Source organism: Pristis pectinata, chromosome 1, assembly GCF_009764475.1.
Source record: "Pristis pectinata isolate sPriPec2 chromosome 1, sPriPec2.1.pri, whole genome shotgun sequence".
Taxonomy (NCBI): Eukaryota; Metazoa; Chordata; class Chondrichthyes; order Rhinopristiformes; family Pristidae; genus Pristis; species Pristis pectinata.
In genome coordinates, this window is record NC_067405.1 from 18,776,626 (window position 1) to 18,803,018 (window position 26,393).

General features: G+C 40.8%; 1 long non-coding RNA gene across 1 annotated transcript; it reads left to right on the forward strand.

Annotated features, from left to right (window-relative positions):
- The first annotated feature begins 1,195 nt into the window (after nt 1-1,195).
- LOC127572007 (uncharacterized) lies at nt 1,196-25,422 on the forward strand. The gene is made up of 5 exons (XR_007956549.1): nt 1,196-1,362; nt 6,388-6,518; nt 11,820-11,917; nt 19,107-19,179; nt 25,278-25,422. It is a non-coding gene; the product is annotated as an uncharacterized LOC127572007 (long non-coding RNA).
- The last annotated feature ends 971 nt before the right edge of the window (nt 25,423-26,393 follow it).

The following is a 26,393-nucleotide window of genomic DNA, read 5'->3' on the forward strand; positions in this document are numbered from 1 at the left end:
GGAAAGGGTACAGAAGAGGTTTACCAGGATTAGAGGGTATAAGGAGAGGTTGGACAAACATGGGTTGTTATCTCTGAAGTGTCAGAGGCTGAGGGAAGACCTGATAGAAGTTTATTGCACAGATATGGACAGTCAGATCTTTAAGGGAGATGTGGGGGGCAAGTTTTTTACTCAAAAAGTGGTAGGTGCCTGGAACAGGCTGTCAGAGGTAGTGGTGGAAGCAGATACAATAGTGGCGTTTAAGAGGCTTTTAGATAGACATATGAATATGCAGGGAATGGAGGGACGCGGATCATGTCCAGGCAGAAGAGATTTACTTTAATTTGATATTTGTGTTAGGCACAGATCGTGGACTGAAGGGCCTGTTCCTATGCTGTATAGTTCTATATTCTATGTTTGATGTAGACCCTCTGCCCATTCCTTGTCCAGACATAATAAGATCCATTCTGTTCCTCCTGCTGATTTCTTTTAAGATCTCAAATAAGATGGACTAACAGAGGAATAAGTCATTTTAAGTGAAGCCCTCAGAGAATTTCAGGAATAACTGCTATTGGACTGTTGGCAAAATCTTGACAAAGACCTGGATGTGTTCTAGAGATCCTTCAACAGCAATAACCATGACACAGTAAGTGTCCCTTCTAAGTGACAAACAGCGGTTCACTGTTAGGAGAGGACTTTAGTTGAACCATTTGCCACCGCAGTGCAATCATATTAATGAGAACTAACAAATGTTCTAAATGGTAATTAGCCACCAAGTGACACTCTGGGTGACCATTCCTGGCTAGAGTATTTCCTAGGTAACTTTTATACCATACACAGAGCAATGTTGAAACTTAAGACCCCATCTTGTCCCTCTTAGAGGTCCTTTCTCATTGAAATTATTTGGTGAAAATTGCCCTCTTTGTCCCTCATTATTATACAAAAATGTACTGGGCTTGAGAGAGCTGTATCATAATTGCCATGGAATATATTATCTGTATGAACAAAATAGTGCATTATGCAAAACCCATGAGTGCACTGCCAATGATAAAGTAGATTAGAAGTAGACTGAGTGACAGCTGGGTGACAGCCAATGTCTTTCTATTTCATTGAACGATCGTCTAATACCATTTTACTCCCAGTATATCAGGTACAAGACAGTCAAACTGTCAGTGCAGGATTGTACGTGGCAGCTAATGTCTATTAAATCATATTTTGGCTGCCAGCCTCAACACATTGCCAGGGAATAAGGCATTAAAGGCACGGAGAATGGACAGATTACCCAAGCCATTACAATACTCTGGGTTCTCTTTTTTTACATAAGAACAGGGCACCTAAGGCAAAGTTTATTGGTTTAGACCTTTTGAATGCAGATATTATAAGGTGAGTCACATGTCATACCTAAAACCTAATCTTCATTTGCATTGAAACTGAATGTTGGGTCATATATACTTCTCAAGATAACTGTTTTTTTATGGTTTGTATGAGTTGGCAGGTTGTAACCATCTATTGTCTGTTTAAGGGATTTTTCTCTTAGTATTTTTCTAACTAGTGAGTTCGATGTACTAATGGGAAGAAATCAGTATTTTGAAACTTTGCATTCAATAATATCAGGCACAGATTATGATCTCATAAATTTCAAGGTTATTTTCTACTGTGGTCCCTTGTACCCTCCTTGATGCTTATTTTCCCACAGGCTTTGTATAATTAGCAAAATTTGATACATTGCACCCGATTCTCTCATCTAAGACATATAGATTGAAAAAAATGGAGACTCATTCACTGAATATTATGGTACCCTATTTGTTGGTGACTGGTAACCCAAAATTGCTCTGTTTATTTCTACATTCTATTTAACTAATTTTTAATTGATGTAAATATAATACCCTATTTCCTTAGGTTCTAATTTTATTTAACAACTGCTAATGTGGCATCTCTTCCTCTTAGCCACAATTCCAAATATTCCAATTGCCAAAAACAATTTCTGTTTTGCAAATATTTGTTGGATTCATCACAATTGTTGCATTACATGTTCCTCGTAATACATTTGTATGTTAACCAACTCCTCCCCCACTATTTTCCTACATCATATTTGGATGCTTCAGTCTTTAAAAAAAGAAAAGGCTTAGATTTTCAATAACTTTCACTGCATATCCTACTTTTCAAGTGAGAAACAAAGGACTACAATGCTGGAATCGAGATGAAAAATACTATGATGCTGGAGGAACTCAGCAGGCCAGGCAGCATCTGTGGAGAAAAGCAGACGGTCAACATTTCAGGACTAAAGATAGGAAAAGGGGAAGTCCAATATACAGGATGGAAAAGCAGAGCAGTGATAGGTGGACAAAAGAGGGGAGGTGGGGTGGGCACAAGGTGGTGATAGGTAGATGCAGGTAAGAGATGGTGATAGGCAGGTTCAGGGGAGGAGGGGAGAGCAGATCCACCAGGGGATGGGTCAAGGGTAAGGAGAGAAGGGGAAAAAAAAGGGTAGAAAAAAGAGAGACAGGCTAGGAAAGGGATGAAGAGAAGAAGCATGGTGGGGGGGGGTGTTGTGGGGAAGGAGGGTGGGGATTACTTAAAGTGGGAGAATTCGATGTTCATGCGGTTAGGCTGCAAGGTTCCAAGACGGAAAATGAGGTGTTGTTCCTCCAGTTTGTGCTTGGAATTCTCCTGGCAGTGGAGGAGGCCGAGGACTGACATTTCAGTGATAGTGTGGAAAAGGGAGTTGAAGTGACTGGCAACGGGGAGATGCAGATCGCGGTTATGGACAGAGTGCAGATGTTCTGTGGAATGGGCACCTAGTCTGCGTTTGGTCTCACCAATGTAAAGGAGGCCACATTTGGAGCACTGAATGCAGTAGATGATACTAAGGGAGGTGCAGGTGACTCTCTGTCTCACCTGAAAGGACTGTTTGGGTCCCTGGATGGAGGTGATGGAGGTGGTGTAGGGGCAGGTGCACCTATGGCAGGGGCAGTGGCAAGTTCCTGGGGTGAGAGCAGAATCGGTGGGGGGAGGAGGAGTGACCTAGGGAGTCGTGGAGAGAGCGGTCCCTGCGAAAGGCAGAAAGGGATGGGGAGGGGAAGATATGCCTGGTAGTGCAGTTCCTTTGGAGATGGCGGAATTGGTGGAGAATAATATGTTGGATACATAGGCTGGTGGGGTGAAATGTGAGGACAAGTGGGACCCTATCCCTGTTGGGTCTGGGAGGGGTGGGGGTGAGAACAGAGTTGCGGGAAATGGCAGAGATACGGGTGCAAGATCTCTCAATCACAGCTGGGGTGAAACCCCAGTTAGAAAGGAAGTTGGACATCTCGGACGTCCTGGAGTGGAAAGTCTCATCATGGGAGCAGATGCGGCGGAGGCGGAGAAATTGAGAAAAAGGGATTGCGTCCTTGCAAGAGACAGGGTGGGAGGAGCTGTAATCGAGGTAGCTGTGGGCGTCAGTGTGTTTGTAGAAGATGTCAGTGGATAAGGAATCTCCTGAGATGGAGATGGAAAGATCGAGGAAGGAGAGAGATGTGTCAGAGATAATCCAAGTGATTTGGAGAGCAGGGTGAAAATTTGCGGCGAAATTCTTTTCAAGTGAATTGAAGTGATGTCCCTGTTGCAATATCAGAAATTTAACAACCTATATATTGTATATTCAGCAAGCGAACAGCTGTTGTATAAAGATCAGATAATCTGTTATAGTTGATTTGTATGGACATCATTAAAGGAGGGTTCTTTTTTGGGGTTCAAAGTGTGCTACATAATTGAAAGGAACACAAGGGTGCCTTGAGGTGTCAATCAGTGTCAGAATGGACAAGAAATAAGGGGCAATTAGGGATAGACAACAATTGCTAGTGTTGTTAGCAATGATTAAAGAAATAAAAAAGAACTCTGAAGCTTTTGATCTTACCTGCAGCTACTCAGGAACAGCCTTTATTATGTCTCACTGCATAGTCACAGTTGCCATTAAGTGACTTGTTATGAGGGCTAGTTAGTATCAATGAAATAGCACCACATTAAGCATGAAAGCTGATTCACTTGGATTTGTGAGATCTATTCAAATAAATTATCTGAACATGTTCCTTGTAGAAAATAGCCTAGGCACATGCAGCATCTTGACAGCCAGGTAAGACATCCCCTTGGGACCCATCTGTTTTTAGAAGGACAATTTAATGGAAAGTAACCCTGAAGATACTTGGGGCTGCTTGGGGAGTAGAAAAACTTGTTCACAACATTCAAGAAAATTCAAAATGAAATTTAAATATTTGATCGAATTTTTAATGGTTGTGCAAGAAGAAGAAATTGGATGTGAATTTTTTTTATTAGTTCACAGAATGATAGCTCCACTGGCAAAGCCAAAATTTAATGTTCATCTTCAGAGTGGCTTGCTCAGCCGTTTCAGAAGACAACTGAGAGTCAACCACGGTACTGCCATTTCTGAGTCACATATGGGTCAGAAGATGTAATGATGGCAGATTTTCTTTTCCTGAAGAACACTGAATTTTCAGTGTTCTTCAGGGGCTGAAGCTCAGTCAGAATCAGGTTTATTATCACTGACATATGTCGTGAAATTTGTTGTTTAGTGGCAGCAGTACAGTGCAAGACATAAAGACATAAATTTACCATAAGTTACAAAAATAACTAAATAGTGCAAAAGATGAAAGACGATGTAGTGTTCATGGGGCCATGGACCATTCAGAAATCTGCTGGTGGAGGGGAAGAAGCTGTTCCTGAATTATTTGAGTGTGGGTCTTCAGGCTCCTGTACCTCCTCCCTAATGGTAGTAACGTGAAGAGGGCATGTCCCAGGTGGTGAGGGTCCTTAATGATGGATGCCGCCTTCTTGAGGCACCGCCTCTTGAAGATGTCCTCGATGGTGGGGAGGGTTGCGTCCATGATGGAGCTGGTTCTCAGTGTTTTCTCTAATCTTAATTAGATATCTTTTTTGAGCAGATTTAATAAATAGAGGAAAACGTGCCAGCATCTTTACTTTCTTAGGAGGTTAAGGCTTGTCACTGAACACTCTAACAAACTTCTACATTTATACTGTTGAAAGTATCCTGACTGGTTGCACCATGGTTTGGTATGGCAATTTGAATGTGCAGGAATATAAGAAGCAGCAGAGAGTACATCATGGGCACATCCCTCCCCACCATCGGTAATATCTACAGGAGGTTCTGCCTTGAGAAGGCAACATCCAAGATCAAAGATCCCCACCATCCAGGCCATGCCATCTTCTCACAGCTACCAACAGGCAGGAAGTATAAAAGCCTGAAGCCCCACACCACCAGGTTCAAGAACAGTTACTTCCCTTTAACTATTTGGTTCCTGAACCAACTGGTAAAACCCTGATCACCACTCCAGTTTAACAATACTATGACCACTCTGATCACTTTGCACTAAAATGGACTTTTTTTTGTTCTAATTGTGTTTTTTTTTCTTGTAAAAATTGTGTATAATTTATGATTAATTTATGTTTTTCTCGTGCATGCTGCTTATATGATGCTACGTGCCTTTGATGCTTCTGCAAATAAGTTTTCCATTGCACCTGTGCATACATGTACTTGTGCATATGACAATAAACTTGGCTTTGACTTTGACTATGTTTGATAAGAATTAAATCAACTTTTATGAAGCTCTGTCTTCATAACAGCTCAAGCACAGCTTTTATCCCACTGTTATAAGGCTATTGAACTGTTCCTTAGTATGATAAAATGGACTCTTGACCTCACAATCTACCTCGTTATTGCCTTGCACCTTATTGTCTGCCTGCACTGCACTTTCTCTGTAACTGTAACACTTTATTCTGCGTTTGGTTATTGTTTTCTTTTGTATTGCTTCAATGCACTGTTGTAATGAAATGATCTGCATGGATGGCATGCAAAACGAAAGTTTTTCACTGTACCTCAGTACATGTGACAATATTAAACCAATTTACCTGAGGTCTTTTAAATTTGGACTTATGTCTTTACTTGTGTTTCAATTTAAATATTACCTTGCATCATGCTATCCTCAACATGTAGCAGCTTCAAGAATTGAAACAAATACATCCCCACTCTCATTTTTTACTGAGTGTGATTCTGTAGTTCTGCAATGCTACACAAAAATGAATTGCATATGTAGTCAGATGCCTGTGGGAAGAATGCATAACTCTTGAATTAAAAAATTGACCAAAAGTTTGACTGAAATTCCCTATCCCAAGGTGCTGTGGGGGCCAATGTCAGAGCTGAAACTTCTGAACAGACTGTAATCTGGAGAGAAAATTCTGAAGTATTTGTTTATTTAAAGGACAAGCTTTTTATCTGGACCATTCTATTGATAATATCAGCAAAGCAATAAGCCATTTCATAAATAACAGCATATTTCCAGTCCAGATGAAGGGCTTCAACCCGAAACATTGACTGTCCATTTCCCTCCACAGATGCTGCCTGACCTGCTGAGTTCCTCCAATGCTATGTGTGTTGCTCCAGATTCCAGCAGCTACAGTCTCTTGCGTCTCCATCTCTACAGTGTGTCCAGCTCTGTCCTCCATGGATATTCACAGGTGTCAATGTTAGTAGAAACATTCATTACCAAGATTTAGATGGCTGATGAACCCAAAACTGAACCTTTCTCCATTAAAACATCTTGTTGCACTAATAAATGGACATCATTCATTTCTGCATTAGATATTTAGAATGGAGATAGTACAATTGAAAGGGAAGTTTGTGCTAATCAAATTGTCACGGGCGTGATTTTTGGATAATAAGTAAAGAGTGCACAGAGAGAAAGAGAAACAACTGCATTGAAGGGTTGAAGTCTGTAAGGTACACTATACAGAGGTCCTATTCGAGTGCAGATTGCTTGCAACATTTTATGTCATATCTATGATAACTTAATGCAATATTATTTGTAGTATTTATATTAGTTTATTTGCAGCATTTGGTTGGATTTTTTAAATTATTGTGTTAAAGAATTCTGAATTGTGCTGCTCTGTGAGCCTTATCTGATGTATCCCACCCAGACAGATCCAGGCTGAACAGAAACAAAATAGCAGTGGGAGAAACTACCTGCACACTGCATTGGAAAACATAGCAAGTTCAAGCAATGTGTTCAGCTAATGCTTTTGTTTTGCAATATAACAGCAGCTTTCAATTATCTCTTAAATGATTGTGGGTTTTTTTGTCTTCACTATTCCATCTGGAAGTCTATTCTACATATTGTACATGCACTGTGTGAAGAAGAAATTCCTGCTAGCTTGAACCACTGCTCCCAAATTGCAGTTTAATTTAATTAATATTCAGAGTGAATCATTTCTATTCCTGCAACAATTGCCTCTTGAAGGGCTATACCCCAGTATAGAAAGCCAGCAGTTCTACTGCTTTAACTCATATTGTGTATCCATGACAGTGGGTAGTGACTTCTCTCTGCATGCATCCTGTATTTGAATATCTTCTTAGTTTCTTGTCAACTAGATCTGGGCACAATGTCCAAATTCCAAATCCAGCCTAGATAACCCTATAATATGTGCAGTAACCCAATCTACTACAAGACTCCTGCAATGCCTGGATGCATTCTGTGAATGGTTGATAATTGCAACTGAGTATTTTTTAACCATTGACCTTTTTCCAATTGGCACCAATTCAATATATACATATGTCTTTTGTTTCATCATTCATTATGTATTACTATGTATTCATTCTCATTAATATCCATCTGCCATTCCTTGGCTACCTAATTAATTTTGTGATGATCAATTTGACTGTTACAAATGAATGATCAGAAAATTAAGTGCACTGTAAATTGGCAATATTGACCTCTGGGTCCGATTCTTTGAACACTGCGCCAGCCAAGTAATGTTCTGCGATAGAAACAGGACATTTGCAAGGTTTACCTGTTGGCACAGTTGCATTAAGTACAACATGTATGAGGTTCAGCACGACACTGCAGTTCAGAGCAATGATACTGAATAACTGAAGTTAAGCAAAAAATTATAAAAGAATGCATGCATAATATTGAATTGTTGAGTTAAAAGTCAGTTGACCTTATTAAAGTGCTTTGCTTTGAGATGGGATTCAAACTGCCCGAATTATGAATTACTTTAAAATATGTTTTTGTCTGCGATAATCTACATCGATTCATTAAATAAGCCATTTAAAATAGAAAAGGAACATTGGAGAGAAGCTGGTCTTGCAGTCTAACATTGGGGAATGGCAGGTAATTTTCAACTGATGAATGAAATGTGCAGCCACATACAAAGAGCTCTAACCTTGGAAAGGAACAGAATTTAATACTTACTGTCAGCTTTCCAAAGCCACCAAATAGGCTGCTTTGATTTAACCCTGGAGCATGGTTGCTGATGATTATGTATTTTATTTGTTCTGCACTTTCACCTGAAGATGGTAGACTTTTATCACATTCAAGTCCTCTGCTTCCTCATCAAACTCACCTATGAAGGTAAAGGTCAGTATTTTTTGTCAGTAATAACATTCCAACAATCATACGGCAGGCTTAGAAGGATACTTCAGCTGGGTAAAATCTATAGTACTGAAAAAATAGCAGATTAAATTTAATATCAAGCATTTTAAGGTGATGCAGATTGAGAGGAAAAGCAAGGTTACTCATGCATACTAAAACGGTGAAATTGTTAAGGCTACTGCTGAAAGAGTTTTAATACCTTTGTATCCCATTTACTTACAAGGTCCAGTTAAAAGCAAATAGAGCGCTAAACTATAATTGTTAAATCACAAGAATGTAATTAGAGAATGCTGTACTAAAACTCGACAGTGCTTGGTTTGTACGCCATTTTAAGTACTGGGTTGAATTTCTGTTACTGAAAAACAAAGAAAAAATATAATTGCTGGAGGTAATACAAAGAAAAGCCCCGCGGTTGATCTCTAGTGACAAACTAGACTTGGGTCTTCAGACTTGATTGGAGGAGACAGGAGGGCAGGTGGGACTAACTCACTGGCAAAACAGTCAAAATGGACGAGTTGGGCTGAAGGGCCTGTTTCCATGCTGTATGACTCTGATTCTATGAGACACAGAGGTGTGAAAATTACAAAGATATGAAAAGGATTTTCAATAAATCCCTTTAGTGCCTTAAATAACACACAAAGCTTCAAAGGGTGATCTCTGCTAAACATATGAGGGTCAACAAAATATAAATTCCTTACACTAATTTAAGGTGAACATTGATGGAAGTCATTGTGAAGTGGGTGTGAATCACTGAAAGCCAGATTTAAAATTAATGTTGTATTTTTCTTCTTCCTGCCAATAATGATCAATGCATGGAACTTGCTACCAAAGGTGAAAATTAGATGAGGGTTGTTGGGGAGATAATGGAATGAGTGTGGTATAGATCTTTGGAATGAACAGGCCAAACCATGTTTTCATTTATACCTATCCTATGAACTACTATGACTTCAGTTGCCTTACTCTGGAGAAATTAATTAGGTACCATCATAGCCCTCACATACAGCTGAAGTTTAAACATTCCTTTTGCCACTATACAAATCAGAGAACAAAGACACATTTGTGTAAAATGTGAAACATCACTGCTGGATTTCAATCAAATAAAAACTGCTGAGCACAGTTATACTCCAACTTGTTATATTTTAAGTGTACTATATGACAGCAGTAGTTTCAGTAGCACTCATGCATCCAAAACTCATCTCTTAAGTTTTTAATTTTTTGCAAACTCTGTTGTTTAGGGATTATGAGACTTTCAAATAATGCTGTACCATGCAGTTTGACTCCTGCTCCAGATAAAGGTGGACTGAAAAGGCACTGATATGGAATGCTATTGTTTATGATGGTATTTTTCCAGTTTCTTGAGATGTCTGCTGTAAGTAGTCCTAGTCTCAAAAGCATAGAAGAGTAGGGGCACTGCTGCCTAACAAACCATGAGCATTATGTTAGGTTTGAGTTCTTGATCTTCAAGCACCCTCTTCCTCAGTCAGTCAAAGGCTGTGCCGGTACACTGAAGGCAATAGTGAATTTTATCATGGATGTCTACCTTCACTGTGAGTTGGCTTGTGGATTATGAGTGTAAGGCCCATCCTCTCATGTACTTCAGTGAAGGAGTCAATGCTGTCTGGAAGCTTGGCCTCTAAGAATGCCTGTATGAAAGCACCATCTGCATGATCCATGACTTGAGCATGGGGAGACATTGGTTCTAGAGTGTAGGTGCTGTAGGCTGAAAAGCTTATCATCAGTCCTGTATATTAGCTCCACTCCAAATGGTAGCTTTTTGGTCGCAAGAAAGGCACCTTAAGGCACTGGAAACGTACTCTCCACAATATTCACTGAAGATAAGCAAACCAAAATAAGAGATAAGAGGTCACATGTACATCAAAACACACAGTGAAATGCATCTTTTGTGTAGAGTGTTCTGGGGGCAGCCCACAATTGTTGCCATGCTTCCGGCGCCAACATAGCATGCCCACAACTTCCTAACCCATATGTCTTTGGAATATGGGAGGAAACCGAATCACCGAGAGGAAACCCATGCAGACATGGGGAGAACGTACAAACTCCTTACACTCAGCGGTGGGAATTGAACCTGGGTTGCTGGCGCTGTAATAGCATTACACTAACCACTACTTACTGTCCCAGGCCAACATTCCCAGTCTCCAATTAAATTCAGGTGGGCAATGCTGACACCTTACTCCTGAACAGGCACTCTATTCTGAGCTCTGTCATGGCAAGAAATTCCCAGTCAGACATAGGAAAAGATTTAAGGATGTTCTGAAGCCACCTTGAACAAATGCAATATCCCCATTGGCTCCTGAGAATCCCTGGCCCATGATAGCTTAAAGTAGAGAAGAAATATTTGGGATGGTATTGAGAACTTCGAGCCCTTGCATTGGGAGCACACCTTAAGCCCGATGTTAATGACAGCTACCTTGTGCCTCGCCTGTAGAAGAGTCTGTGCATTCCACAATTGGCTCATCAGTCACCTCGGAACCCAGAGTTCCAAAGTAGAAAAAGTCATTCTTGATCTAGAGGGACTACCTAAGAGAGAAGAGAAGAATGTGTATGGTGTTCTTACACAGTATATTCAACTGTCAGTCACCTGCTTTGACATCACACTTTGCACAACACTCAATAGCTCCAGCAATACACAAAAAGTGCTGGAGGAACTCAACAGGTCAGGCAGCATCCATGCAGGGAAATAAACAGCCAACGTTTCGGGCCGAGACCCTTCATCAGAACTCAATAATCTCGGCCCGAAACGTTAACTGTTTATTTTCCTCCATGGATGCTGCCTGACCTGCTGAGTTCCTCCAGCACTTTTTGTATATTGCTCCAGATACATCCAGCATCTGCAGAACTTCTTGTGACTCAATAGCTCCATATTGGTTCAATTCACAAGTGCACAGTTTAGTAACAATGACAAGGATAATACTGTCAGTGGTAGAAGCAAAATGTCTAGCATATTTATTTATTTTTATATCTCAACTCAAGATGCAGTACTCGGCCAGTTTCTTTTCCAAAGGAAGCTGAGCAAAGAGGCAATAAAAAGCGATCTTGATTAGACTTTGATTTAATATGATTTTCAGTAAAATAATTACAAGTTGCTAGCCGGGACAAAGACAGATGCTGAAGCAGTATTTATCTGAATAATATATTGATTAATATTAACATTCATCAACAAACTCAATCAGGTCTAGTAAGCTTTCATCAATAATCTGAGCAGTTCATAACTTATAATTTAGGATGAGAGATGGAAGCAATAAAAAAAGGCTGTTGGCTGACCCTCAGCATCAAACCACAATACTCATTTATTGCTGCTAGCAAGGTTAATGCAAGTCAGTATTGTGCTGTTTCTTCTTAAAATGCAAGGCATATTTAATGCATAAGCTTTTCCAGATTTGCGAACTCGTTCTCTGGTGCTGTATATCCGGAAAATGGAAAGCCACTGCAACCAAGACATGCTGATGGTGGAACTGAAAGCTGTGGAATCCAAGGTAAATCCTGGATGTGGCTAAAACACTGGCTGAATGAAAGGAAGATGGAACTTGCCAATGGTGTTACATTAGAGTAGGGGAAAGTTCTTCAGGGTTTCGTCAAAAGGATACCATATTGTTCTTAATCCTTTGCAAAAATGTGAACTCAAGGAATCAATTAAAATACCTGCAAATGACACTGCAGAGATAGATGAGCATGTGAAATTCTGCTGACATATATCATCTTGATTTCTTGGGCTCTGGGAAGGTCAATGAGATCTTGCTTCACCAGAGTTAAAACCAAAGAAGAACTCTCAGCTATATAATCTTTTTTCAGAATGATAGCATAGTAATTAAATTATTGCACTAGTACCCAAAATCCTGGACAATTCAACAGGAGACATGTGTTTGAATCTAACCATGGCAGCTGGGGAATTTAAATTCTAGTGATTAAATAAAATTAAATAAAAAAATTGGAATTTAAAGAAGGAGCTTGCATTAGTAATGAGGTTCCTAGATTGTCATTAAAAAAAAACATCTGGTTCAATCAAATCCTTCAGGAAAGGAAACTGACTTCTTTACGCAGTCAGTCTGGCCTAAATGTGACTCCAGATTCACAGCAATGTGACTCTTAACAGCCCTCTGAAATAGTTAGCAAACCACTTATTTCAGGGACAATTAGGGATGGACAATAAAACTTTGTCACATCCTGTGAACTAATTAAAACAAAGCAAGCCTCCTCCATTCTACATAGGGGAAGCCTATTTTAGCAATACGTTTGGGGAAAAGGATTTATTTGAAAATTGGTTGAGTGGATTTTGGCCCTGAAGCTGTGGAATATTATTAACTTCACCCTTGTGATAATAACTAAATTAGACCCAATTGCGAACAGTGGTAGGTGAAAGCAGTTTAGATTCCACCTTTGAAGGACAGATATGCCATTACACCTCTAAATGGCAAGGAAAATGAATATAATTTTCTCTATCAGCTGCAATGTTCTTGAATAATGACCACTTTACCGTATAATTTCAAGGAATGCCACACAATGGCTTGACTGATTTATAGCAGCCATTTACAACAACCAAAAAGAAGACATACATAAACTAGCAATAGCAGATGTCACTGACATTTCAGCTTTTATGCAATGTGTCTTGATGTGTCATTAAGGAATGATAGGATCGATTTCCTGGTCCTAGTAATTGGTCTGTCGAACCATATGCTTGAGTTTGTGCATGAATAAAATAGGAATGTCAAACCTTGCCAAAGTTTTGAAACCCTGCTTAATTATATATTCACCAATTATATATTCAGCATTCTAATTTGCAGCTACTGTTGCATAGTGGGGATGGATCTATAGAGGAAGAGGGGGAAATGGGTGAAGGTACTCGAAGTAAAGGACTTCACCCGTTACTTAAATGGTAGGCAGCTAAGGGGAAGGGGCTTTCCAGTGTATACCTCCCCAAAGTAGTTCAACATGTGTGGCTGAAAGCAGGGAGAGCCAGTGTGGTATCTCCTTCATCTCTTCTGTGCCAGTTTGCCATAGCCCTGATCTTTCAAAAATGTATTTACTTGCTACTTAAATACCTCCATTTATCTAGCCTTCAAACTATCTGGGGTTGAGGATTCCAGAGTTTCACCATCCTCTGCAAGGAAAGAGACTATTTACTGAGCTTTGCTGACATTGTTCAAGAAGTTGGTTGTTGGCAGTGAAACCACTGATAGATACTGCTTCTTCTGAGACATTTCATTGGAGGGACTTATTGAAGGTCATGATGCTTAGTTACAACATGATTTGAGTGTGACAGTCTTGATGAACCAGCTGGTGTTTTTATGTCTGTCTTTTATGGATGTTCATAAAATTCCAGCTGACAACACTGCTTCTGTTATTGCTATTCTGCTGATGAAGAGATTGGAAGGATAATTTTCTGACAAGAAACATGTTCTTTTGTACACATTGTATTATAGCTTGGACTTGAATTCATTCCATCAGAGTACCACCACCTTCTCAAGGCCATATATTGGGCAGGCATTAACTGATAGCCTTACTATTGATGCCAATGTCCCATGAATGAATGGAATAAGTCACATTTTTGTGTAATCACTTCTTCTTGAACAATGTCAGCAAAGTTTGGTAAATAGTCTCTCTCCTTGCAGAGGATGGTGAAACTCTAGAATCCTCAACCCCAGATAGTTTGAAGGCTAGATAAATGGAGGTATTTAAAAAGCAAGTAAACACATTTTTGAAAGATCAGGGCGATGGCCAACTGCCACAGAAGAGATGAGGCCTGGGACAGATCCGTCTTGCTCATATTGAATGGAGGGGCAGGCTTGAGAGGATGAGTGGTCAATTCCTGCTCCTAGTTTCTTGTTGTTCTTATGTAGTCCCTATCCCAGCAAGACCCAGGTGAATCAGTAGCAGTGGGAAAGGGACACGGGGGGAATGGACTAGCTGAACAAAGAACATAGAACATAGAACAACGCAGCACAGGACAGGACCTTCGGCCCACGATGTTGTGCAGAACTAATTAAACCAATGACTCCTAATTAATCCAGTCCCCCTTCCCTGCATATTGACCATATCCCTCCCTTCTCTGCATATTCATGTACCCATCTGAGATTCTCTTAAACGCCCTTATGATATCTGGCTCTACCACCACCCCTCGCAGTGCATTCCAGGCCCCCACCATTTTCTGTGTTTAAAAAAAAACACCTCGTACATCTCCTTTGTACTTTCCCCCTCTCACCTTAAACACATGCCCTCTAGTACTGAACATTTCAATCTTGGGAAAAAGATACTGGATGTCTACTCTATCTATGCCTCGTATAATTTTACAAAATTCTATCAAATTTTCCCTCGGCCTCCGCTGCTCTAGAAAAAAACAGCCCCAGCTTGACCAAACTGTCCTCATTGTACATGTCCTCCAAACCTGGTAAACCTCCTCTGCAACCTCTCCAAAGCCTCCACATCCTTCCTATAATGAGGTGACCAGAATTGAATACACATTTAGTGGCCTAACCAAAGTTTTATAAAGCTGTAACATAACTTCCAGGCTTTTGAACTCAATGCCTTGACTAATGAAGGCAATCATGCTATATGCCTTCTTTACCACCTTATCAACCTCGAGCCTCTGTCTCTACCTCCTCCCCTCCCCACCCAACTCCAACTGCTTTGTTTCTTCCTATTACTTACCAGCCTCTGTCCCACCACTTCCTCATCCCCCTCCTTCACCTGGCTTCACCTGTCCATTATCCCCCCTCATCTGGTTCCACCGATCACCTTCCAACCTCTTGTCTTACTCTCTCTCTCACTTCTGTATACTGGCTATTTTCCCTCAACACGCTCAGTCCCGATCGAGGGTCTTGGCCCAAAATGTCAACCGTCTCTTTGCCTCCACAGATGCTGCTTGACCCACTGAGTTCCTCCAGCAGTTTGTTTACTCTGTGCCAATAAATAAGTTTATTTTTAATAGCAACTTCATGCTGGCAGAAACCACTCAAGGTCAATGCTGATTCAACAGGTTGCCCCAGTTACCACTGATAAATTTTGAAACAAGTGTAAATCTAATATTGCCTAGTTATGCCTGGAAATCTGCAACAATATTTACCAATTTCTAACAAATAAACTTTAATCTTAGACTGGCCAACAAATGTTAACTTTTCAATTATCTAGAGAGGCAATTTCTAAATTAATTTCACTAATTTACTGTATATCCCTTTCAGACACTGATTTTGATTGTGGTTTATAATTAGCAAATAGTTAAGGCTGAATTATTATGACATAAATGACTGTTTTGTTTACTTTTATTATTTATTTTATCAACTAACATAATCCAGCCATCTGCCTGCCTCCGCTAACCGTATGATTGCCTTTGTTACATTAATGGCCAAATGATCCATTTTGCTTAAATGAAAGGATCCAATACCCCCTACTACTTTTCAATGGTTCTCTCAAACTATATCATGTTTAAACTTCGAAAAAATTAGGAGTGGTACTGTCGATCCTTCACTTAAATTTCAGGAAGTTTGGAGTCCATTTATTCAATATTTTCACATGATATAGATCCCCTTGTAATAACCTTTCAACTTAGAGGAATGGAGTTGACGACATAATATTGCCGTGTTTCTACTGAGAAATTTTAGTCCAGTTTTTTTTTCTGTTTTGTATTTTTTTTTGTTTAGCTTAGTTTGGTTTGATATATTGTTTATAATTTTTCTTATTGTTTTGAATTTTTTTCTTTCTTTTATATTTATATAATAAATCTTTTTCTTTCCTTTCTTTTATATTATATTCATTTACTAACAGATCATTGGATCTACAGATTGTTTTTATACTTTATTGTTCTTTATGACTATCCATGCCATGATTGTTCTCCTGATCTCTTTGTATTACATGTACAAACATTGATGTTATATATTAATCTGTATTAATTTGAAAACTAATAAAAAGATTGAAAAAGGAATTAACATAATCCACTAATTATCTGGATGCTCAATGCTTATGAGCTATTAATTATGATTTGTAAATGACTTTGCTGTCTGATTTCTTTGATAATTGACAAGGATAAGATAATTCATTTAGTCAGAGGTTCATGTATGTGTAAAATAAAAACAGAAATGGTAAAAATACTCAGCAGGAGAGGCTGCATCTATGGGAAGGGAAGCAGGGTTGTTTCAGGTCAAAGATCCTTTGTCAGAATTGGGAAGGAGAGACAAAAGATCATTAAGCTCAGGCAAGGTGGGTAGTGTCTCTGACAAGGTAAAACCGGGGTGACCATGGGGATAAGCTGTAAACAAGATGAGTGAATGGGAGCAGTTAGAGAATGAGAACATAGGCAGAAGAATATAGGAGTTGTGAAATGCAGAGCAAGGAGGTGTGCCTGGCAGGTCAAGCTGGGCATGTCCTCCAGTCCCAGAGAAAAAACAAAACAAATAATCTCTCCTACTCTCTGTGGCTTCTACATTGTTACAACGAGGACCAATGCAAGCTTGAGGAACAGTATCTTCTATCTGGGCACATTGTTATCTTTTGGACTCAATATTGAAGTCTACAACTTCAGGTAACTAGATTTCTCTGATTAACAGTCATCCATCTGTGATATTAGCTCAGCTTCTTTGTTTCTTAATCCCTTTTTTTCCTTTTTCTTCTCTCTGGAAGTGGAGGATATGACCTGCCTAACCTTCTGGGCATGTTGTCCTGCTCTGCATTTCACAGCTCCTACATTCTTTTGTCTAATGTTCTCACTCTCTAACTGCTACCATTCCCTCATTGACTAGATAACCTTGTTTACAGCCTATCAGTATGGTCACTCTGGTGTCGCCCTGTCAGAGGCATACCCCTCTCCCACCCTCCCTGCAGTTTAATGAGCTTCTTTTCTTTCCTTCTCAGTTCTGCTGAAAGGTCTTCCACTTGAAATGCTAACTCTGTTTCTCTTCCCATGAATGCTGCCTGACCTGCTGAGTATTTCCAACATTTCCTTTTTTTTTAATTTTATATTTCCATTATCTGCAGTCTTTCTGATTTTCAGTATCAGTCCTTATGGGAGGTTGGCAGTGTGAATGTTAATAGAATTGAAACATTGATTCAGGATAATTCTGTGAGCCAGCTTTAGACATCATTAACTCTGAGGCATGAACAGAGTGACAGATGGTTCCACGGTGAGAAGTTAAGGTGAAGGGGTTAAGGATTCATCTGGTGCTTTTGATGATTACAGTTGTCAGGGTATTGATCCAAGTGATTTAAATTTACTGGGAGCATACAGCTGGGATTTGATCTTGATGAAGGTGATGCTGCTCAACATAGAAGCACTGGGAACTGGATCAGGCCATTTGGCTTCTCAAACCTGTTCTACTATTATATTAGATCAGAACAGCCCTAAATGGAAGATCTGAATCTGGGCTCTCTCTTTCACCCCAATGACAACGAAGTAGACTGTTAGAACTTGAAAGCATTGCTATATGCCAACACTCCTATTCAAGTCAAACCTCCACTTTGCTCTGAATGCAGCCTGCCAAGGTAACAATGCCAATACTGTTGATTTGTGAATCATTTGTTGATATCATCACACACGATGATTCGTCAGGATGAAAGTTTAATGGAGAAATATGGCAAGAAAACCCGCAAGAAGAATTTGTGTTAAAGTCATAGTCTCATACAGCAGGGAAACAGGCCCTTCGGTCTAAATCATCCACACCAACCAAGGTGCCCATCTAAGTGATTTCCATTTGCCTGCATTTGGCCCACTAAACCTTTCCTATCCATGTACCTGTCCAAAGTACAAAATAGAACACAGAACAGTACAGCACAATACGGGCCCTTTGGCCCACAATGTTGTGCCGACCTTTAAACCTTGCCTAAGACTATCTAACCCCTTCCTCCCACATATCCCTCTATTTTAAATTCCTCCATGTCTTCACATACCTCTTTGTGTGAGATATGAACATAGAACATAGAACACTACAGCACAGTACAGGCCCTTCAGCCCACAATGTTGAGCCGACATTTTATCCGGCTCTAAGATCTATCTAACCCTTCCCTTTGACATAGCCCCCTATTTTTCTATCATTCATGTGTCTGTCTAAGAGTCTCTTAAATGTCCCTAATGTAGTTAAACTAAAACATGAGCAGCAATACTAATACATCCTTCAGCTGTGTATTTTCAAGTGATCTTACAGCATAGCAGATGCTCAGCTACAGATAAGCCTTGATAACCTGTTTTCTTTTCACTGAACTGTATACTTAAACACAAGTTGGTCAGTAATATCGCCAAAAAGGTATTCAGGAGAATCTTCATTACCACGAGATTGGTTAGCACATTGAATTCACCATCATAGGAAATGTTAACAGAATTATAAACCTTGCATTTAAATCTCACCTTTCTGGACATCCCAATGCATTTTAGCACCAATGAAGTAGTTTTGAAGTGTAGTGACAATTGTAATGTAGTACATATGCCCAGGTGTTGGTGGTCCATAAGACCTAGTTATACTCAGTTGACTGGAATGCACCTATAAGGTGTTTGCCATGAAGTTGTTGAATTAAGGTCTAAATTGTTATTTTTCTTGTAGTTTAACTTTCTTTATGCTTGCTTATATGTTCGTATAATCACCTGCTTGTCTGTAAATGTTCAGTGGATTTTCAGTGTAGTTTCTTTGTCTGTAAGCCTGAGATGGCATGGCAGTGTAAATCAAGATTGTCCTTGTTCTCTCATAGGCTGTTCTCATCAGGAAAGACTCCTTTATCTATCCATCTTGAACCAGTTTTCAGTATAAAGAAAGACCACAAGGTTAGTTACTGTTAGTTCTTTGTTAGAGTGTGTTAGAATTTGTGAGTTAGTTACTGTTAGTCCTTTGTTACTCACAGTTCTTTACTGCTATTTCTTTGTTATGAACATATAATAAATTGGCTATGACCGCAAGATTTGCGCCTTAATCTTGACTTTCGAAGAACCTTATGGACAATATCATTACCAGACCCAACAAAGTGCTACAATGAGATGATTGCGCTGTACACCTACCTCCCACCCTATCTGCACCCATGACAGATGGCCACAGTGAGTGCAGGAGACCGCAGTGCCTACGTGTTTTTCCTGCACAGCCACATCGACTTGGACTCGTATGTGTGGGCATGCAAAAGGATCCAGGAGGAGGACGGGGCCTCACTCTGTCAACTGATGGTCCTTGTTGTTGGCACATTGCCACCGCCAAGGCTCCACGCTCCATGGCCTCAAGCTACAGAAATTCGTCTTCACCAACAGGCTGACAAACAAGCTGAGGGTAGAACACCTGGAGGACTCCTGTCTCCTGAAGGGAGAGGATGAATCCTTGATGGACAAACATAACTGCCCCACCTACACTTAGCTAGAGATGTTCAAACAGTTGGAAAAGGCAGCCAATGCCTGGAGCTCGGCATGGTCCTGTACACCACGTTGGTGGCTGCTAGCCATTCCAAGACAGAGAACCAGTTGGCCCCTTCAGTAAGATCCACTGAGGACTCTTCACCATTCCACTGGCCCAAAGCCAATTACCTTACCCAGGGTCTCCTGCGGTAAATCTGGCCGATAGACTGACTGTCACTGAGACCTTGGATCACCATCAGTTCAACTTAAATTTTAACATAACCTTCAAGACCAGCTTGGGACCAAAGTCTGATCAGCTGGTCCTGGATGGTTAAAGGAAGCCACGGATAGCACCGTGTCTCTAGAGCTAGCTGCTGTGTCAATGTGTCCAGTGGGGTAGATGAAGTCGAGTGGGGTCGAAAGTCTGAGTCATAGCTTCAGAGAGTCATACAGCACAGAAACAGGCCCTTCAGTCCACTAAGCCCATGCTGACCATCGAGCAGCCATTTATACTAATCCCTTTTCTTAATTCTCCACACGTTCCTATCAATTCCCTGTGGATTCTGCCTCTCACCTATAAACCCAGGGGCAACTTACAGTGGTCAGTACTAACCTGAAAGTATTTGCGATGTGGGAGGAAACTGGAGCACCCAGAGGAAACCCCACGATCACAGGGAGAACGTGTAAACAAATACCACAGACAGCACCAGAATCAAGATTGAACCCAGGACATTGGAGCTGTGAGGCAGCAGCTCTATTAGTTGTCCTGATGCAGGGTTTCGACCTGAAACGTCAACAATTCCTTCCCCCACCCCCACAGATGCTACTCGACCCGCTGAGTTCCTCCAGCAGATTTTGTTGCTTCAGATTCCAGCATCTGCAGTCTGTTTTATCTCTATTAGTTGTGCCGCTGTGACATCATGCATTGACCTCCCTAAAGCAGCAGTGATCAGCAAACTTTAAGCAGTGGCAATTATAAGCAGACGCAGGCTGAATGCTCCTGAAGCTAGGAAGCTGAGTGTGCATGTTTAGTTTCCTGTGGATGCCCGATGTAATTGGAGACATCTTCCGCAAAGAAGATGCATCAAAGAAGACAATACGGGTGTTCCCAAACAGGAAGCCATGGATGAACCAGGAGATCCACTCCCTACTGAAGGAGAGGACTGCTGCACACAAATCTAGGGATCCTGATCTGTACAAGAAATCAAGGTATGACCTTTGGAAAGCTATCAGGGATGCCAAGAGGCAATACCGACTCAAAATAGAGTCCCTGACCAGCTGTCTGTTACGGCAAGACTTACCTGCCATAACAGGCTACAAGACAAAGTTGGGCTGCATAGTTAACAACAACACATCCTTTCCTAATGAACTTAACACATTCTATGTGTGTTTTGAACAGAAGGGAAGTGGATTGTCACCATTCACCCTGACAGCCTCCAGTGCAGCTGATCCTGTGATCACAGTGGAGGACATAAAATCAGTCTTCCGGAGAGTGAACACAAGGAAAGCACCTGGCCCAGATGTGTCCCTGGCCGTGTGCTCAGATCTTGTGCTGATCAGCTGGCAGAAGTATTTGCAGACACATTTAACCTCTCCCTGCTTCAATCTCTGGTTCCCACCTGTTTAAAGAAGACCACTATCATCCTGGTACCGAAGAAAACAAGGTAACATGCCTCAATGACTACTGACCAGTGACTGTAACATCAACCATCATGAAGTGCTTTGAGAGGTTGGTCATGGCACTCATCAACTCCAGCCTTCCAGACAACCTAGACCCACTGCAATTTGCCTATCGACAAAACAGGTCTACAGCAGATGCCATCTCCCTGGCCCTACGCTCAGCTCTGGAGCATCTGGACAGTAAAGCCACCTACATTAGACTATTGTTTTTTGATTACAGCTCTGCCTTCAATACAATAATCCCAAGCAAGCTTGTCACCAAACTCCAAGTCCTAGGACTCAACACCTCCCTCTGTAACTCTATCCTTGACTTTCTAACAAACACACCGTAATCAGTGAGGATAGGCAGCAATACCTCCGACACGATTATTCTCAACACTGGTGCCCCATAAGGCTGTGTCCTCAGCCCTCTACTCTACTCCCTATACACTCATGACTGTGTGGCCAGATTCCACCATCTACAAGTTTGCAGATGATACCACCGTTGTAGGCCGTATCTCAAATAACAATGAGTCAGAGTACAGAAAGGAGATAGAGAGCTTAGTGGAATGGTGTCATGACCGTTAATGTCAGCAAAACAGAAGAGCTGGTCATTGACTTCAGGAAAGGGGGCAGCGTACATGCACCTGTCTACATCAATGGTGCTGAGGTTAAGCGGGTTGAGAGTTTCAAGTTTCTGGGAGTGAACATCACCAGCAGCCTGTCCTGGTCAAATCACATAGATGCCATGGCCAAGAAAGTTCACCAGCGCCTCTACTTCCTCAGGAGGCTAAAGAAATTTGGTTTGTCCCCTTTGACTCTCACCAACTTTTACCAATGCACTATAGAAAGCATCCTATCTGGATTTATCACGGCTTGGTACGGCAACTGCTCTGCCCAGGACTGCAAGAAACTGCAGGGAGTTGTGGACACAGCCCAGAGCATCACGGACACCAGCCTCCCCTCTTTGGACTATGTCTTTACCACTCGTTGTCTTGGTGAAGCAGCCAGCATAATCAAAGACCCCACCCACCCGAGTCATTCTCTCTTCTCTCCTCTTCCATTGGGTAGAAGATACAGGAGCCTGAGGGCACATACCATCAGACTTAAGGACAGCTTCTACCCCACTGTGATAAGACTATTGAATGGTTCCCTTATACAATGAGACGGGCTATGACCTCACGATCTACCTTGTTGTGACCTCGCACCTTATTGCACTGCACTTTCTCTGTAGCTGTGACACTTTACTCTGTACTGTTATTGTTTTTACCTGTACTACATCAATGCACTCTGTATTAACTCAATGTAACTGCACTGTGTGATGAATTGACCTCTACGATCGGTATGCATGACAAGTTTTTCACTGTACCTGAGTACAAGTGACAATAATAAACCAATACCAATACCAAGCTGACATCATCCATGAAAAGCAGTATTAGGTCTCACCAAATGGGCAGTTTAAACCACTTTTGGTAGCAGTAAGGTTATGAGGATACACAGAAGGGTCAGTGTTCAATTTGAACAGTGTGCAGAGTAAGCTGTGAGTACTCAGAGTGAAGCAGTCTGACAACAAAAGCAGGTTTATAATAATAGACCCATTAAATAAGGTTCTTTGTGAACTGTTAATAGAAGCTAGTCCTTCATTGAGTGAAGACTGCTTCTCATTATTTTAAGTTGAAAATCCTATAAGGGAGGAATTTTGGGTGTTGAAGGACTGTCATTTAAGTAACATGGATGATGGAAAAACAGGAACATCTGGCAACAAACATGACTGTTCGATACTGGTGACATGTTAACAATTCCAGAAATTTTGCAAAATTGGTTAATGTGGCATTAACATGATTTCCAACTTCATGACACTGTGCATGATGTGCTTCAAGGCCAATATACCTTCTTTGATAAACATGGAAAAGATTGTAATGCATCAATTATAAGTGAAAAAGAAATCAGGATACTTTGCACAATTTTTAACTCCATTTTAAACCATCATGTGGAGCAATTGTCTCTTCACACAGCATCCAAATGTTCTGTAAATGATTAATTTTGATTAAATGATTAACTACAGAAAGAAGCCATTCAGCCCATAAAGTCCATGACAGCTTCCAATACCCTCTTTTCCCCTCTCCTTATTTCCCAGTAGTCCTGCAACTTATTTTCTCTTATATGCCCACTAATGTTCCATTAGTTCTTTTGCCACATACTTAAACTAACTGCTAATTTACAGCAATAAATTAACCCACAAGGATCTAAGAGAATTCAACACAAATCCACACCATGATGGAGAACATGCAAATTCAACAAATACAGTACAGAAGGTCAGAAGCCAACCTAGGTCTCTGTAGCTGTGGGGTAGGGGTAGCAGTGCTAACTGTTGTACCAGAATGCTTGTTCTACCCTACATGGATGTCTGTATCACATTCTGATCTCTTGCTTGGGCTTAGCTTCAGTGCCAAATTGGACTGCTGGTTGGGCTTCTGCAGGGAATGGGAGCAGCATCCACTAGTCAGTCAAGTTATTAAGCAGCCTTTCAAATTCCTGCTTGCAATGTCAAGCTTCCCTCCAACAACCTTGCTTTATTGAGTCAAAAGTGGGTGACTCCAGTTTTGTGGTTTTCCATTTGTTTTTCTGCTGGTGACTTCAACTAAACAAATTAGAAGAGATTTTATGTTTGTATATATGAGTGAATTGTACCACTTAGATACAATCAGATCTGGCAAATTTTTTGTGAATGGGTTTTTATAGAATCTACCCGATATCTTCTTTTATTTTAGATGGAGTTAAATTGGGCAAACTACATTGCAGGCATGCATTCTAACGCAGCCCATTTACTTGTCTTGCTGTGTGAAGTAAAAGGTTCCTGCCTTTAGACTTGCGAGAAACCCTCCTGCTGAGTTCTGCATCCTCTAACACTTCTGGGCCTCTTTTAACCTCCCCCTTTGCTGCTTCAACACTATTAGTGAAATAAATACCATGTTTCACACACAGTAGTGTTCTCAGTTACCAGATCCAAGCAAGCTTTGAACTTCCAACTCAGCCACCCTTTTCAAACCAGGCAATAAATTCCTCACATTTCCTCATAGTCAATCATATTTTATTACCAATGGAAGTCAACAGAGAAATAGTGTGTAGCAAAGGGGAGCAAAGGACAGGAAGCAATGTAAGATGCATCTCAAAGTCATAGCTCAGGTTATGCTATTGTTTGTCAGTCTCCAGGTATTAACATGACTTTACTTCCCCAGTGGGTGGCCATATCACATACTAGTAAAATTGTTCCATTAAACCTGAAAGGATTGAGTTCTACTTTTATTCTTTTTTTTTATGGGATCTGAGTGCTTTTGAAAAGGTCAGCATTTACCCTTGGGAAGGTAGCAAAGAGCTATGATTTTGAACTGCCTCAATCCTTCTGGTGATGGTTCTCCCCCAACGCTGGCAGGTAGAGTGTTCCAGGATTTAGGTCCACTGATGATGAAGGAAATTTCCAAGTCAGGATGGCATGTGGCTGGCAGGGGCACTTACAGGTGGAAGTTTTCCATGTGTCTGCTTCCCTTGCCTTTCTAGGTAATATATATTTGTGGACTTGGAAGGTGCTGTTGGAGTAAACTAAGTGAGTAACTCAAGTGCATCTTGTAGATGGTATACATGACAGCCATGATATGTTAATGGTGGAAGCAATGAATGTTTAGGGTGGTTGATGGGCTGCCAATGGACTGGGCTGGTTTATCCTTTCCATGTAACACTTATTTCTGAACATTACTGAGGATGATCAATACATATATTTATCTTTAAATTTGAAATAACTTTTAGCCATTTTGAAAGCCTATTTTCTATTAGCTTTAACTGTTTACATCATGTGGAATAACAGCCTGAAATTCCTGTGTGATTTTCAGAGTGAAAAGGGCTCAACAACCATGCTGCGCTGGAGGTTTTCCCAGTTCTACTTTCCAGATATGTCTAGCAAAACCCAACTCAGATCATGAACATAGCTCCACCACCGTGCAAGTTACTAAGCAATGTGCATTTCCTGCTTTACAGTAAAATTATTTAAAAGCACCTTAAGATATTGACAAACAATGAAGAAAAATAAAATGAAGTAAAATAAAGAAAATGTAATTCAAGCACTAAACTGTGTTCACATTTTCTCAAAGTGTCCATGACCCCAGTCCATGACCCGACAGAGGAAGACCACAGCAAATGGGACTTTGGCACCGTGCCTGGTGCTGTGGTCCAGAGGGGAAGGAGTAATGCAGTGGTTATTGGGGATTCTATAGTGAGAGGAGCAGATAAGAGATTCTGTGAACTCAACAATGAATCCAGGATGGTGTGTTGCTTCCCTGGTGCCAGGGTACAGGATGTCACGGACCGGGTCCGGAATATTCCGAGGGGAGAGGGTGATCAGCCAGAAGTCTTGGTACATGTAGGTACCAATGACATAGGTAGAAAAAGAGAAGAGGTCCTGAAGGAGGAATACAAGGAGTTAGGAAGAAAGTTGAGAAGTAGGACCTCTAAGGTGGTAATTTCAGGATTACTACCTGTGCCACGTGCTAATGGAAGTAAGAATAGAAAGATCTGGCAGATGAATGCGTGGCTGAGTGACTGATGCAGGGGACACAGCTTCAAATTTCTGGATCATTGGGACCTTTTTTGAGGGACGCATGACTTATTCACTAAGGATGGGTTACACCTAAACTCCAAGGGGTCCAATTACCTGGTGGGAATATTTAATTTAGCTGTTGGGGAGTGTTTAAACTAATCTGGCAGGGGGATGGAAACCAGGATGTTAGGATACAAGATGTTAGGGTAGAGGAGGAGCTTTATAGAAACAAGTCCAAGATAGTGTGCAGTGAGGATGGTAAGAAGGACAGGCAGGTGAAAAGTCAGGATAATTTGCTGAACAATAGATGTAGAACAAAATCATTAGCAGATACTGGCCTAAATGTACTATATTTAAATGCATATAGCATTAGGAATAAAGTAGATGACCTAGTGGCACAACTACAAATTAA